Consider the following 16,487-nt stretch of genomic DNA (forward strand, 5'->3'; position numbering starts at 1 on the left):
GTGCAGCACAAGAGCATCCTCTGCCAGAACCTGCACAAGTCACCAGGGATAAACAGCACCACAAAATGCTCTGGGGCCAGAGCAGCAGGAGAAGGTAGGGAAATCGTGCAGCCAGTCTGGGATGGGAAAGGCAGCTGTCCATGGCAGAGCTCCCAGCAGGAGCATTCCCAGAAGGATTGTGTAAGAGCACAGTGCCAGACAGCCCCACTCACACACCCACGGGCTGGCTGCTGGGCCAGACATGGAGGGACAGCTCCCATTACACACCAAAAAAAGAATAGTTGCCTTCCCCTTTCTGCTCAGTAGCTGAGCTGAAGGAGTAGGGGCTAATAGAGCCTATTTGGTTTCTCATTGTTACTTACTTTGTTCAGATTGTGAGCTGTAGGAAAGTTCCTGCCCTTCAAGATTTCCAGTTAAAATAGCTTTGCTGGGAAGACAGTTGGATACCACAGCAATCTGTGAGACAATATTATTTTCCCTCACCTGAGGTGATTAATTTATTTAGTTGCCTGCTAAGAAAATAATGCCTGGGTTTTTTGTTTCCATCAGGTAATCTCACCCTGCAGAGATAAATATGATTTTGCAGGGCCATGGGGAAAGGCTGGCTCTTCCAGTGTCACTCAGCTAAAGGACTTTAGGAAAGAGTGGAACCCCAATCCCCTGTACCATCCCAGTGCTGATATAAATATCATATATTTACTGAGCCAGGCTTGTGGCTGGTGGATGCAGAATGGCACAGAAAATAAGAGGACATATCAGAAGTGCCCCTTGAAGGGACAGTCTCAGTCTGGAGTGATTCAGGGGCAAAGGACAGTCTGGTGTCTCTCTGTGCCACAGTGAAGGTGTGGGTGACTGGACTGTTCTTGCCACAAGCTCCCATTGTTATTGGGAATTCCTCATCCTTGGCATTATTCAGTAGCTGCCAAATGGACTTGCTGACTTCTGGACTGACCTGAGAGGCTTTATGTTTTATTGATGTCCTCTGGTTTTCATGAATTCAGAATTCTCCATTCACTCTAATTAGTTGAACTTGAGTTCACAAACTCAGAGACCTTTCAAAGCATTTGGCAAGCTGCATGAAAGTATCACAGGAAAATCTCTGAAGTGCACAATGCAATCCATGTGAAAATGCAAGGAGGCTGTACAGGTGCTTTTTGAAATCTTGAATATCGAGAGAAAAAAATACCTGAGAAAAAAACAATGCTACTTTTCTGCTGAGCATTCCCAAAAGTAACTCAGGATGAGCTTTCCCTGAGTTTTTAGTGTAGATTTGATGTAGCCCTCAGAGATCAGAATTGGACTGGAAATGGCCTAGGTACCAAAAGTGAGCACTGAAAGTAGAGGTACAAATCTCTGGAGGCTTCACAGAAATACAGTGGCAAAAATAAAAGGTTGTGATCAAAAGACCAGAATAATTGCTGATGTATAGAATTTAAAATACTTATGATTTACTTAATGAATATTTAAATATATTAAAATCTCGGATAGGGAAGTGGTGGTGCTTAGCAGAAAGTGTTCCAGTGTTTCCAAGGGGAAATCCCCACCTGAGGCAGGAGCTCTGGTGGCTGTGCTGGAGGTGTTGGTTGGTTTATGTTGTCATACACCTGGAAATTCAGTAATACAAATTGGGACTGGAAGCCCAGTTTTAAAATCAGAAGCAGATTTTTAGCTCAGTTTTACTGCATGAGTAAGTAATTGTTCCTGATTCTTGTTAAAAGTGAAATAGAGAGGTCACTGCATGAAAATTGTTATCAGTGTGATGGGAGCTGGAGGAACCCTAGAACCTCTGGGTCAGATTGTATCCCTGCTACTCTGCTCGCCCACTGTTTCCATGGCAATGGATGTCAGTCTGCTGAAATGGAGAAAATGGGAGTTTGGAAACAATTATTGGTTTAAATCTCTTGTTTTTTGTAGTCTGACAAGGGTTCCTGTGGTGCTAGCAGCAGGCACAGAGCAGTTGGGTTGTCAGATTCACATCCAGATACTAAGTGACACCTGAAAAAGCTCATTTTGCTAAGAGCAAAAAAGCCCAACTACAGCACCTAGGTTTATGGATATGAGAAATGGGAAGTAGTTTTAAATTGTTTATTAGACAAAAAAGTGTAATATGCCTGCTTCTTGGACAACACAGGAGGGAAATGTTAAGAAAAAAAGGGTATTTTAATATTCCTCACATTTCTTTGTGGAGAAAGCAGAGCTGGTCTTCACACACATAAAATTTCCTATCACCATATGTTCAGCTCTTGTAAAACTAACTGTTGATTTCAAATCCACTCACCCTTGAGGTTTCCAAGATAAGAACTTAATGCCAGGTTTTTTTTCTGGATTCCTTTTATGTCTTGGTGAGTCTGTAGGGAGTGGGAGAAGGAGGAGAAGAGGTTTAAAAATATGGAAGGTGTGCATACAAGACATAGCAAGGGGAATCTGTCACAGCATTCAACTCAAAATTCAATTAAAGGGAAATAAATGCTGTCTACACTTTCAAGTGTTTGGGAAAGGAATCTGCAGAATTTGCCTGTATTTATAGCTCTTATTTCTGCAAAACTGGATTCCAGGTATATGTTTACTTTACCTGTGGACTGAAACCTCTTCTGGTGTAAATTAATCCAAGAGACATCATGTTGGGTTCAGTCTCTAGATGGCTGGAGAAGTTTTGGGCTGACCAGGAGCTGTGGTGAGGTATTTCATAGGAAGTAAATATAAGGCCAAAACTCTCTGCAGGGCTGTTAAGGCCACACGATCTCTGTAATTTTAGAAATGTGATATTTGCATAGTGCATAAACAATTGTTGATCTTGAGAAATTGAAATGCTCTGAGAAGTGAGGGCAGATTGAAAAAATAACACAAGGTTTCTTTTCACTGCTTCTGGATTTTGAATGTGATTCAGGAGCTTGTGTCCTGTGGCAAACCAACATGTATTAGATTCCAGACTCATTAGGTGCAGTTCCTATTGCCAGATAGACTATTCCCATTCAAATCCCTCTTTAGAATCTACATCTGTCAGAAAGCTTGAGAAGAGGTAAACTAATTAAAATGTTACAGTGAAGTAATTTTGCTTGCCAAACAGCCTCTGATTTTAGGGAGGCAGGAAATTCTTGCCACTGAGGTCCATCTGTGTTTTAGGTTTGTCATCTCAGCCTTGAGTCGTGGGTGCAGACCTCATGAGTCTTACATGCCTTGTGAGATACCTTGGGCATCTGTGGGCAACAAGGGATCAGTAGTGCTAATTAATAAAAATTTCAGTAGGTATTTCAAATATGGTTTTGTCTTTATTAAAGTTACTTAATGTCAGTCTTACACTATCTGTAAATTCTCTAGGATTTTTTGTTCTAATTTACTGTATAAAGACCAGTGCTTCTATTTTTCTCTGAGTCTCTCAAACAGCTCTCAATCTGCTATTCTACTCATGAATATTTCTTGCTTTCCCTTTTCTCTGTCAATTCTTTGATCTTTGCTCTGTTTTGCAATTCAGAAAGTTTTTATTTCCCTGGATAATGTGCAGTGTTACCATCTTTATCCAGAGAGATGCAGAATTCCTTTTACAGGCAGCAAGAATTTGACAACTCTGTGGAAATGCCAAACCCTAGGTTTACACATCATAGGATTCCCTCAATTTTGTGTCCCTGGTATCTCACATTCACGCTGCAACAACATCTGTGCAAATATCAAAGTTAAAATGCAGAAATCAAACGAAATAACTGCTGTGCTAGGAACTCCTCCCACCCAGAATCACCTTAGCTCAGCTCCTCAGGTTGCCTTAAACACAGTGATTGGAAAGGCTAGAAACAAACATCAAGGTATTTGTGGCAAGGAGTGAGTTTATTTTAAAAAAATAAAATTAAAAGTTAAAAACAAAGGCTCCTAAATGAGCTGTGGGCAGGCTGATCTGCATTTGGAGAAACCTACAACCATCAGCGAGCTGTGAAATTACCAAACCTTGAACACCAGCAATATTTACCCACCTTGATCTAGTGATGATCTGTTTATTGGACGCTGGCAGAATTTAATTCTTCTCGGGTTGGTTGGGTTTTTTGTGGTTTTTAGTGGGTTTGTTTAAATTATGGGTAGCACTAGTGTGCCATAGTTTCTGTCAGCCAGTAAAGCTGTTGCTAATGGAGAAGACAGAGGCATGGCAAAACAAAAGCTGTAATACAAAGCACATTGACTTGGCTGTCTCTCTCCTGACTATTCAGGCTTGGTGTTAACCTCCTGATGCACAAGGGTTTCAGGTAGGTGATACTTTGGGTCCAGAAATGGGTTTCATAAAGAATGGGATATTTCTGTAATTGAGCACTGTGAGAAAATGAATGTTCCACTTAATGGCCTCCCATAATAACCCCCTCATATTTGCTGGGAATTTATTGCTGTGCTGGAAACTGTTCCTCCTCTTTGCACTGCTTTATTCACTCTCTTTGCTGTAGTAATATTTAACTTGATAGAAGCTATCTTTTGCTAAAAGTAAAGAAAAAATAAAAAGCCTCTTTTGAAGTAGGTTTCTAAACTATAACAGTAGTGGTTTCTAGAACAAACACTCAGTAGATGATGAAAGAAACTGATTAATATCTCTGAATATTTGAAGTGAGGACTGGTAGCCAAGAGCTGTCAGAGAGTGATTTAAAAATGAAAATGAAGCCATAATATATTCAAAGGGTGAAATGGATATTACTGGGGGGGGGGGGGGGGGGGGGGAAGGAGGGTGGTAATGTATTAATTTTGATTTCCAGATTAAAGGAAAAAAACTTGGGAGCCAATTATTACCCAATTGCTCCAGGCTGGATTTCCAAGATGATGTACAAAAATGGCAATTATACAACATTGTACCTTAGAAAAACAGCACTAATCAAAGATCACTTCTGCAAATGCCTGCAAGTTCTGACTGGCTGCATCCCAAGTCCAACATCCACCAGGAAAGAGGAGGGAAGAGAAGATTTATGCACTACCTTAGCACAGTCAAAGATATGGGGAAACAGAGACTCAGTCCCAAGGGAAAATTGTGAACTGCATTTAATTTCATGGCTTACAAAAGGTGATGTTTTAACAGCCTATCAGGGACAAAAAAATCTGGAGTTTTTATTATGGAACCAAATAGAAATGACCCATCCAGTAGAGCTCTGAAGGGAAGGAGAGATGAGGGAATGAAAAGCCACACCTGGTGATAATTTATATTATATATTATATATTATATATTATATGCACACCTGTATTTATATCAGGTCTACATATATATGTATATATGTATGTGTGTGTATTCAGACATTTATTCCTGCTGTACTACAGCAGTCAGGTAAAGTCAGGCTTTGCAAAATATATTTCTTTTTCCACTGGTGCACTTAGTGCTTGTAGCACTAAGAAATTCCCCTGTCCTGTTGCACTGTAAAGAGAAATTCTATTGTTGACCTGCTGCTCATCACAATTCCCACTGATCCCTTTCTCTCCCTGCTTTTCCCTTTGCTCCCAAGGTCCATGCCCCATCCCTGCAGTGCTCAGGGCAGGCTGGACAGGGCTCTGAGCTGCCTGCCCCGTGGCAGGGATTGGAAGGAGATTATCTCTGAGGTTCCTCCCCTCCCAAAGCATTCCCAGACAGAGCAGGCAGTGTCCATGGAAAATTCTCCATGGTCATGCCAGATGAGTTTCTGCTGCTGGCACTGCCACACACCACTAATTTTATAATCTGCATGCATATTCCTATATAGCTCTGGTAAAGGGCACACTGCACTTGGGGACCAGGAGAGCAGGATTTGAGTTGTTTGATTGTGGACAGTAGGTTGGGCTGTTTTTACCAGGCCTTCTAAATCAGTTAAACTTTGGAAAATGGACTTTTCTTTTGGCTGGTCCAGAATACCCAATTAACATTTCAGTGACTTAAGTGCATCTTGTAATAATCCATCTCCTAGAGCTGCCTTAATTGCTCATAGAAAAATACCTTTTTTCCATAAAGAATGTAATTTTGGGCTGGAAGAAGATGAGGCTGGCAGTCCAGAATGCTGAACAGATGGCAGTGCAGAGCCCTGCACTGCCAATTCAGCCGTGCTGTGGGCTGCCTTTGGTGGTTAGGCCACCCCTTTAGAATGCTGCAGAGCCAACAAGGATCCATCCAGGACCCTTTTGTTATAGCTGGTGCTGCATCCTATGTTAAGCCACTGAAATAGCTGCTGTTTTCATTTTCACAACACAATCGTGCCCCATAAACTGCTGGATCTGCTTTCTAGTGAGTGCAGGTAATCAGCTGCTACCTGGCAGCTGTGCTTCAGGGGAAGTTATTGTAAATATCTCAATTAAGTACTTTCATTATTTGCACAAGTAGTGCTTGTTGAAAAAATGCTAAAATAGAAAGGTTTCATGTTCTTAAACTGAAGCAAATGCCAATATTTCACCAATTATGTACAAATATGTCCTACTAATGCAGCATTGCAGTTTATGTTAAATGGTTTCTTTGGACTTTGTGTAATTACTGTAAGTGTTCAATACCTGGAGATCTTTAAATCCAATGGTGTATAATAAAAAAAACACCTGCAGCTGTACTGTTCACACACAGCTGAGGCTCAGATGTGATTCTTCCACCAATGGCCACTTCAAATTTCATTTTCCTTGACAGGGTAGAGAGGAAGAAGGCTGAGGACATTTTACTACATTCTGAGGATTAATATAGATTGTTTCATGCAACTCAGCAGCAAGGATGGAACAAGTGAAAAATATTTCAGGAGAATATTATCATTACATCCCATTCATATGATGAAAAAAGCACCCAGATAATTTTTTTTTTTTTTTTTTTTTTTTTTTTTTTTTTTTTTGGCTCAGAACTACAGTATTTGCAAGGAAAGGGCTAATTCTCAGCATGAACCCAGCACCATATCCTCTCTACCCACAAAATCTGACACATGGTCAAATCACTGCTGTAACATAATTTTGATATATCTCAATTTGAACACAGGGACTGTAGGTTTGCCTTGATTGTATGTCACACCAAAGGAGAAATTCCCTAAGAAAAAAATAAGTAAATACTGCTCTAAGGAATGTTTTTATGATATATATGCTCATATAGGTTCATAAATTCTAATTGCAAAGACGAGTAAGTCACAAACTCCAATCTGGAGTTCTGTAAGCAAATACAGCAACATCCTCTCCTCTTTCTACAGTGGTGTCTGACACTTTGAATTTAAGGATAATGACTTCCAGGAACAGGTATTTCCTGGCAGCTGGTGACTGGCTGGAGGAGTCAGTGCACTTGGCATTGCCTGGGGTCATTAAATTATAGGGACTGTCTGATCTTGAAGCAGTTATTGCCATTATAAATAATAAGACTGAAATATTACATCACCATACGTGTGGATATCTGTAGATAGTTTGGGGTGGGTTTTTTTCTAGTAATTAAAGAGTATAAGTGCCACAAGAAGCCAGATGGTCTTTTCTGGAGTCTTTTAAATAATCCTACTTAGGTGTAGGTTTTGCATCCCCAGGTGCAGCTGTAGTAAAGAGAAGAGCAGCTCCCTCAGCCTGCACTCCCTCCTCAGCCACTTGCTGCTGACCTTGCTCTCACCTTTCCCCCTTCAGGCTTTGCTTTCTGTGGTTCCCTCCTTTCAGCACTGACCAACCAGAACTGCCAGGGGGAACTTGGCTGTGTCTCCAGTGCTGCTGACACCAGCAGAGCTCTCCTCATTCCAGGGAAGGAATCTCCAAAGCAGCAGGATGTGAGAAGGGAAGATGAGTTCTGCATCACTGAGGTACCCAGGGAAAAAAATAAAGCCACTAAATAAGCCTGGAACTAGTGTGATCAAGTGCAGATTAACTATGAATTAGAGAGTTTTAACTCTAGGAAGAATGGTAAGGAAGCTCTTGGCTCTGCTCACTGCTGTGGTGTACAATAACAAAAAGGTGCAGTAAAATTTCAGTTCTGAATTTCATCTGAATCAAAACCTAGTGGATCAGAGGGAGTCTTTCCTTTTGCTTCCTTTGACTTTGTGGATGATATTGCAAAAAACATAAAAAAATTGAAAACACCCATGGTGATATAATGGCTTTGTGTTTTGTGTCTGAGTATTTTATAAGATGCTGTGGGTGCTGTAGTGCTGTAGTCCCCAGTTCTTTCTAGAGCAAAGGCCTTGGAAATACCAAGAGAAGAGAGAGACCAGAAAGGAAAAGATGCAGAGAAATTACATGGGCAGCAATACAGAAACACAGCTGGGAGTCTGACTCCAGTCAGCTCAATCACATCCCTGTCATTTCCACTCATGCATACTCCTTACCATTTTGAGAACTTGCACCTTTGTGGAGGGGGGGGGGGGGAAAGGGGGGGGTGGGGGATTTTAAAATTTTACCATTTTTAAAATGGTAAAAATTTAATTTTCTTTTAAAATAGACAGAGAAAAATGTTAAAAGAGAACCATGATAAACTGAGAAATCAGATACAGCAGAAAAGACCTTAAAAATAACACAGATATGCCTCGTGCAACTCTGTGTGCATACAGCAATCACAAGGTAGAACATCATATACATATCCAAATTTCTTATCCTAGGCTTTTTCTTTGAAGAACAATAGTGAGTATTCATCACCTGGGGTTCATGCAAGCAGATTTCTTTTAACTGAACTCTCATCTGCTGCCCAGGGTTGCACGTGCCTATTATCCAGATTGCACTGCAGGTTTAGATGTGATCAGATTTAGAGCTTTACTGGAGAACACAGTTTAAAAGAAATTAAAATCATTAAATGTGTCCAATCTGCAGAGGTTCTGAGGGGTTCACCTTCACACTTTTGACAGCTGATGAAACTCGGTGACCTCTTGAAGGAGCTGGTGTTTCAGGCTGATATTGGCACAAGAAGATGCTACCAAATGTAATTTTAGCATGTTCATTTTAAATTCACAGAAAACCACAGTTCCTGTAAATTATAGATTGAGCCAGGGCTGTGATCATCTGTTTTAACATAAATCTGTTTCTCAGAGCTACATCACAATGAGTAAAAGAATGTGAGGTAATACAAATGCTGAAAGATGCAAAGATCACGGTCAGTGTGCTGTGTGATTTTGCATTATTCACAAAATGTGCTATGCTGCTGATGGATTCAATCAGTTTATTAGAGCTCTGTGCTTCCAGTTTTAAAGGCAGCATCTTTAAGCTGAATGTGATTCCCCAGAATTAGTTAAATAACTTTCACTCTCTCTGTTGCAGTGCCCAACAAATTCTCATTCTTCCAGATCAAGTCTCTCAAATAGAACATTTTAACCTTATTTACTGTGTGCATACACAGCAGAAAAGGGTCCACCTTCTACAGCACTCTTCAGGCAGATGTAGTCCATTTCAGTCTAAAGGGACTGTGCTATTCTTGGTATTTTGCAAAACATTTTCTAAAAAATCCAATTGACAAAGTTAACTGATGAGAATAAGACATTAATATAAAAGACAAGGAATATATTTTTTCTTGCCTGAGTTCACTGACAGAAATATTTGAATGTTGTTACCACTAAACAGGTGGGGCTGTCACTTGAAAAGCTGCATGATCTAAATATATCAATCCTCTAACTCTATTGGGTCATATTAAAAAGCAAACACAAAAGCCTCCCTGTCTGTATGAAGAAAAATCTGTGGACTTCCTAGCACTCAATACCTTTGGGTACGCAGGGAGGAGAAATGCTTTGCACCACTTAGCTGTGCCAGGCTAAACAGCCCCCTGAGCAGCCCCTTTGGGGACCAAGGGACACTTTCAGAGTGGCAGCCAAGCAGGCTTTGCTAGGAGTCACAGCAAGAGTACAGAATTATTCCAAGAGCTCAGCAAAAGAAGAAAGCAGATGAAAAGGCACCACAGTGGACTGACTTACAGGATCTGAGTGCTTCATGTTGGCAGTTCTTCATATTCAGTCATAATTACTGTATCATTTGCTCATTTTGCTGCTCTTCTCAGCAACTCATTATCTTACTGGCCACTGCTTATTAGTGGCCATAGCTTCATTTGCACTCTGCTTCCTGTTCTGTTTCAGTACCATTTATCCTTCAGGAAATCTTCCTTTTTTGGTTCTTCATCACCCTCAAGCTCTGAGGAGGTCCCAGACCTGCAGATGATGCCTTTATCTGAAGCAGAAATTGAGTCACTGCTTTTCATAAAACTGGGGATAATGCTTCCTTAGATTTTATCTTCACCTGCTGCTCCTGCATTTTTAAAACCATCAGACACATCCCAGCTCCCTGGGAGACTCTTCCACATTACTCCCCTCCAGCAGACCTCAGCTGTGTTCCCCTCCTCCAGCTGGGAGAGCACAATGAGCCTTTCCCCAGAAGTCTGGCAATGCAGATCATTTAATTAGGCCAGATGGGATCACTCCAGCAGAAGTGCAGAGCTCCCCATCCCCTTGGAGTAGCAATGCTGCCTCCTTCCCAGTGTTCAGTGTAGGATGGGCAGTTGGGGTTGGAATAATGCATCCTGCTCACTCTGGCACTGTTGCATTTGAGGCTATAGGAGAGCAGTGAAAAGGATAATACAACATAGGTCCTCCTGTAATGGAAAAGCAAAAAAAGAGAGAGCTTTATTTAAAAAAAAAACACTACACTTATATAGGATAGTTTGTGCAAAACAAAATAGAGAAGACTTATTAGTCCAAGAAGGCAACACCTCTTTGAAAACATGCTTTCTGCAAAACAACACAAGACACTCACACAGCTCTCACACACCCTGCTGGTGTGTAATCATTGGTATCATTTCTTGTCCTTGTGCAAGCTAAGAAACCCAAGGCTTCAAGGCTGCTTTTTCCCTGGTTCCCAGCAGCACCCAATGACATGGCACCTGGTGGTACTTGGAGAGTTGGGATAATGCATCCTGCTCACTGGCACCTGGTAGTGCCTGGGGATTGGGACAGTGAATCCTACTCACTCTGGCACCTGCACCTTGGCTTTACTGCAGGTCTGAAGCCCCCAGCCTCCACTCCCTGCCCTGGTGCCTCAGCTTGTCCATGTCAGTGCATGGCAGGAGGGCAGTGCTGGCACTCAGCTCTGCTGTGCCTCTCAGCTTGTCTCCCAAGGCAATGGGAGCTGCTCTTGTGGCTGAAAACCAAATATGACCAAGATTTTTCTGTGTGTCCCAAACAGGCATTATACATTAAGTGTATTCAGAGCTCAGGCTCTATTCAAAAGATAGACAAACAATTCAGAAAAAAAATATGCAGCTAAAGCACTCATGCAGTTTAGTTTGTACTGCTGTGATGTTGTGGAAGAACTGTGATTATGATGGAGAGGTTAGATGTTTGTAGTGCCAGACAGTCTGAAACTGGCTCTTGAGTACACAGAGGTTATGTCCATCTATTAATTTTTCCTGCTTATGGTGTCCCTCAATAGCACATGTTCACTGAGGCTGTTCACTTCTTTCCCTACAAGTTTCACTGAGACAAAAGAAATCTTGAGAGATTTATATATTTAAAAGTACAGCCTTTAATAAACTCAAAGGTAACAGAAAAATCCTTACTTATTCAAAGATAACTTTAGAAAATGAATTCCCCTTTGTTTATGTAAGATAAAACTTTGATTTAATCTAAGACATATCCATGCTAAAATGATGGAATCATGGCTGTTTATCTGCTGTAGATACACTGGGAAAAGGAAAATTCTATATTTTTTCTGACTATAGGAACTCCACTCATCAGCTTAGACATTGTCTTAGAAGCAGCCTATTAGTGAGAGAAAGGTTTGTTGCACCTTTTGTTTGGTATTTAATTTATTGATGAACTTATTGGAAAATAGCAGTTGTGGTGATGGGATATTTGTAACTATTGATGCTCTGCAGAGCTGGGCTGAGGCAATCAGCACAGTTAACACAGGACACTGAGCTACCATTCCCATTGACCTGAGCTGGACTCCCAGCAGTGGCCCAGTGCTAAAAGACCCCATTACCAGTTCCAGGGCCCCCTGCTCTTCTGCTGTGCACAGAAAAATCTGAACTTCAATGCTGAAAGCCCTGGGATCTGCTGGAGTACAATTAGGAATCTCTTATCCTGATTTTAGCCCCTTTTTTTGGATTTAGTTGTGAAAGGAAAGTCAAAATTTCCTTTGCCAAGGGAGTGAAGCAGAAGCAGGGCTCAGCGAGCAGCAGAACCTGTCACTCAAGGGAGAGGATTTCATTCTCCCCACTGGCACTGGAACTGGTGAAGGATAACTGGGAACTGCAGAACCAGTGAGGCCTGGCAATGCACCACTACCCACAGCCCTGATGGATGCCCAAAATGATGTGGAGTGGGAATACAGGCAGGACACACCAGGGGCAGTGCAGATCAGGGGGAATGTTTTAGGAACTCAGGGTTCACTTCTGAGCCTGCTTGAAGGCTGAGGAGCTTTGCAATGAAACTGGAGTGACTCAGGAATCAAGAGAGGACACAAAAATTGTAAAATTTGGGTGTGAGGGGTACCTGTGTGGAACCAGTAGTGCAGGAGAACAATAAGAACATTTGTTTCCAAGGGAAGTGAAGCAGTGTAGAACAGTAAAACCACAGTTATTCCTGAAGGGAAATCCAGCAGTACAGAACAGTGAGAACACAGTTATTCCCAAGGGAAGTGAAGCAGGGAGCCAAGGAGAGCCAGAGAGACCTCAATGCTGAACCAAACAGGGACAGCACAGGGATGCACCAGCAATTTTTCCCAAGAGTGGCACCAAATAAAGCAAAGCAACAAGTCGGTGTCACATTAGGACAACAAAAGAACAGGAGAAGAAACAAGAATCTACAAATGGCTTTAAACTGAGACTGAAAGCCCAGGCTGGAGCTTATGTGCTGCTCCTGGCCTATGGATGGGATCCTGGGTGAGGCTGCTTAGAGCAATTAGTGGCTGTAAATGACCTGGACAATGTGAGATTAAGGCCACTGAAACCCACCTGCAGGGATTAATTACGGGATGAGTTTTACAGCACTTCCTCACTCTCTATTAGTATTCTGAGAATAGGTAAATCAGCCTGAGCAGCTCAGCAATTTCAGGATGGGAAGCTGCATGAACAACTTAATTTGGAGTTGGATAGGATGGGGTTTCAAGAAAGAAAATTAATCTGTACTTGATTGGAATGAGCTCTTAAATTGTATGTAATTTCACAGAAACCAAAAATAAAATAGATTATTTTAATAGTAACTTCATTTTTTTTATTCATCAACTCCAGTTAGGGAAAAATTGATGTTAATACTTTTTGATGAAGAATTTCCAGTTGACTGCATTGCTGAATAGGATACACTTAAATTGAGTGCAGTAAAACCTTTTCTTCAAGGACTTATAGTTTTGGCAAAAAGTACAATAAACAGAAGCATGTTTGACCAGCCGAGCTTTTATAGGGTGCAGATTATATAACAGGCTCTTAAAATATGGATGCAGTGGCTGGTTTTTCCTCCCCTTTTTGGGAAACTCAGTATGCCTTTCTAATGCCTGATTAAACCAAATGTGGTGCTTTTTCCTATTTATCGGGTTTGCTGTACTAGGCTAAAGCATCAGACTGAGCTCAGAGTGTGCTTTGAGGTAAAAGGTTTAATTTACACCTTGCATGAACACTGCCTGCAAAGAGGAGCACTTGAGATTTATCTGTGTCATCATTAAAGTAGAGAGAATGCATTAAGAACAGCTGATAGACAGCAAAATTTGCTGTCTCTTTGCTTTTCCTCAGCACTCACTGTGGCTTTGGCTTCTTTCTCTACTCATGAAATCTTAGGGCATAAAAAAAGTTACAATTCCTCATTATCTATAACTACCCAGCTGATTTTGTGCTGCTATTAGGACTCTTTTGTATTGGATTAAGGGATGATAGTGGCCATTTAATTTAGGTTTAGAGATGTGATTGGTCAGTCATGCAGCAGTTCTTTTTAGTTTGAGAGGAGTAAGTGGAGATGGTTTTGAATAAGTGGGGCTTAAAAATATGGCCTGGAGAGCAGAGAAAGAATGGTTGTATACAGATTTTTATGGCATCTTCTGTGCCTTCCCTTCCTTGACTGCCAAGGAATTCTCAGGGCACTTTTACTATGGAGCAAGGGAGGCTTATGCACCTGAAAGTGCTAAGACAAGTGTGGCTTTTTGCCTGTGAGAAGGAAGATGTGTGCTGATGTCTCCATGAAGAGTTTGATGGATGTTAATGTCATTGAAATGGGTCTGAATGTCTCTCCTGACTTTGGGCAGCAGGTTCCTTACTGGCCAGGACTTCTTGGCTCCTGAGATAGACAAGAGTCTGCAAGAGACCAAGTTATTCTAAAAGTAGTTCAGACTTAGAATTCTGCTACAGTTTAATTGCACTAATCACATCTAACTATAATTTCAGTGTATTTTCATCACTCAGTTTAAATGGAAAATGACAACAGAATGAGAAATATAATGATAGCAGAATGAGGAATACTCATCATTTATTATCAAGGCCTGTGTTGTTGCAATTCCTGATTGGTTTCTTTTTCTCTAAGGGAATAGTTAATGTGTGATATTCTGATTTTTAATGATGTCTAATACAGAGTTGAGAGTAAAGCTGTTATTTGTTTGAATTTATTATGAATATATAAAATAAATAAAGTTCTTGATTTGCACTGTATCATTAGAATTTGTGCCTAAGCTTTTAAAATCTGATTAGTTGTTTCATGAGAGTAGAATTAGATGTTTGCAGCAGAAATGCCAAGAGATAGATTTGATGTCTCTATTTAAGACAGAATCAGTTGATCCAGTCTCCCAGATCTCACATTAGTTCTGTGGATTGTGAACCCTTTTCATGATTGGAGTTTCCCTCTGCTCACTTTGAATGCTTTTTCCTTCTAGAATCGGAGAATTATGTAAATATTCTGTTTGGTTGTTTTTTAAATTAACTATTTAATTTTTAAGAAAAAAGCCAAAAATAGCCAATCACAATCAGTTATTGGAAAATACACAGTTAAGACTATGACGGAATACTGTTAAGGTACTGAGAACTAGTGTAGCTTTGGACTTTTTAATGAAAATAATGAAATTAAATTGCAAATCTCACTGAAATTTGTTTTAAAAGACCATTGAATAACTCGGGTAGAAGTTGAATAGGTTTTATTTCTGTTTCTAAAATGCCCACTCTCCCCTGAAAAGCTGGTAGAGACAAAGAACCATACAAGTATACCTTGTGTGTCCTGCCAGGGAAAGAAGTCCCTGCCTTCTCCTGCACAGCAAGGCTTGGCCAAGGTTTCAGGGATGTTTGTTTCACATTCTGAGAGAATCCCTGCCTTGTACTTGGATGTGGGGAAGCCACACCCTCATTTCACAGATTGGCCAAGGTGTTCTTTGCACTGCAAACTGAATTTGGGCAGAGTTGAGGAGGTCACTTGGATTATTGTGAGAGAAGTCCTTGGGCAGAGAAGTGCAGGTGTTTGAAAACACTTTAGTTGTCCACAAAGACAGAGGCACAACTGAGTGTCCTGGTGTCACAGTGCAGATTGTAAAGCACAAATCCTACAGCCCAATGATGTGTCCAATCCAGTTCCTGGCACTGTTGGCTTATTCTGAAGGGCCTTGTGAATCTGTATCCCCTTTTGTCCCAACACCACCAGCCCAGATAGCACTCATTGGATACTTCTGCATATCCCCAACTCCTCAGAGCAGAAGTTATATATGTGGCTCAAATGCACTTTATAACAGAGGATTCATCATTTTCCCTCTGACAATTAATTCCAAAATTCCTGTACTGTCGCTGTCTGATTAGGAATGGCAAATAACACAGCAACACACACATGACCTCTTCAAAGCAGCAAGAAGAGGTGATTTATTGAAAAGCCACACACTTATATAGGATAGATCGTGCAATGCAGAACAGAAAAGGCTCATTGGTCCAAGAAGGCAACACCTCTTTGAAAACATGCTTTCTGCAAAACAACATTTAGCACACTGCTCTGTCATCAACAACAGGTGTTAATCTGTGTTATTCATTCTCACTTCTCTTGTTTGTCTCTGAGAAAAATCCCCACCCTGGGAAAGATATGAGCTGGAACTGATAAAGTCAACAGCCTCGGAACAATCTGAGTTGGATTTTTCCTCGAGCCTTCAGCAGTGTCCACACTGTACAGTTACCACGCTAATTCTCTGGATTAGAACAAAATCCAGGCTTGGAAGTTGGGAAATCATTTATACCTTTATTTTTTAGATATGATTCCTTATAATAATGTTTAGAATACCTCAAACCCTCATGCTCTCTGAATGTTGCTATGCAGTTGATTAATTCAGCTCTATCATGTTGTCCAAGAGTTCCTTGGCCTACTTAAAAACACCTACTTGGAAAGTGCCCTTGAATCCAGCAGACAGCATGTGATGTATGAGACAGAGAACAGTCAAGCAAATTTTCTGAGCAAAAGTGGAGAGGATTTATGACTCCAGCTCCCTCCTGCAGGAGTGCATGATTGGTGGATCTGTGCTGTCGTGGGTTATTTATATGGCAGTGAAACCTGCCAGTCTCAAGAGGTTCTGCATTCAGAGTCAGCTCTTTCACTGGGTACATTGGGAAGGTGAGCTGAGAGCTGAGGTTCCTCCAGTTCTCTCAATAAATG

General features: G+C 41.0%; 1 protein-coding gene across 2 annotated transcripts in view; it reads left to right on the plus strand.

Moving 5' to 3' along the window:
* Window positions 1-16,487, plus strand: part of MRPS22 (mitochondrial ribosomal protein S22) — a 403,791-nt gene that overhangs the window by 130,381 nt on the left and 256,923 nt on the right. Inside the window, exon 9 of one of the 2 annotated variants that reach the window (XM_079315418.1) lies at window positions 3,338-3,349. The exons of the other annotated variant lie outside the window; for it this stretch is intronic. The gene's annotated coding sequence lies outside the window, so the exon portion shown is untranslated. Of the gene's footprint in view, window positions 1-3,337; window positions 3,350-16,487 lie in introns of those variants that run through there. 2 annotated transcript variants of the gene reach the window in all.

This window comes from Erithacus rubecula, assembly GCF_903797595.1.
Source record: "Erithacus rubecula genome assembly, chromosome: 11".
Classification (NCBI taxonomy): Eukaryota; Metazoa; Chordata; class Aves; order Passeriformes; family Muscicapidae; genus Erithacus; species Erithacus rubecula.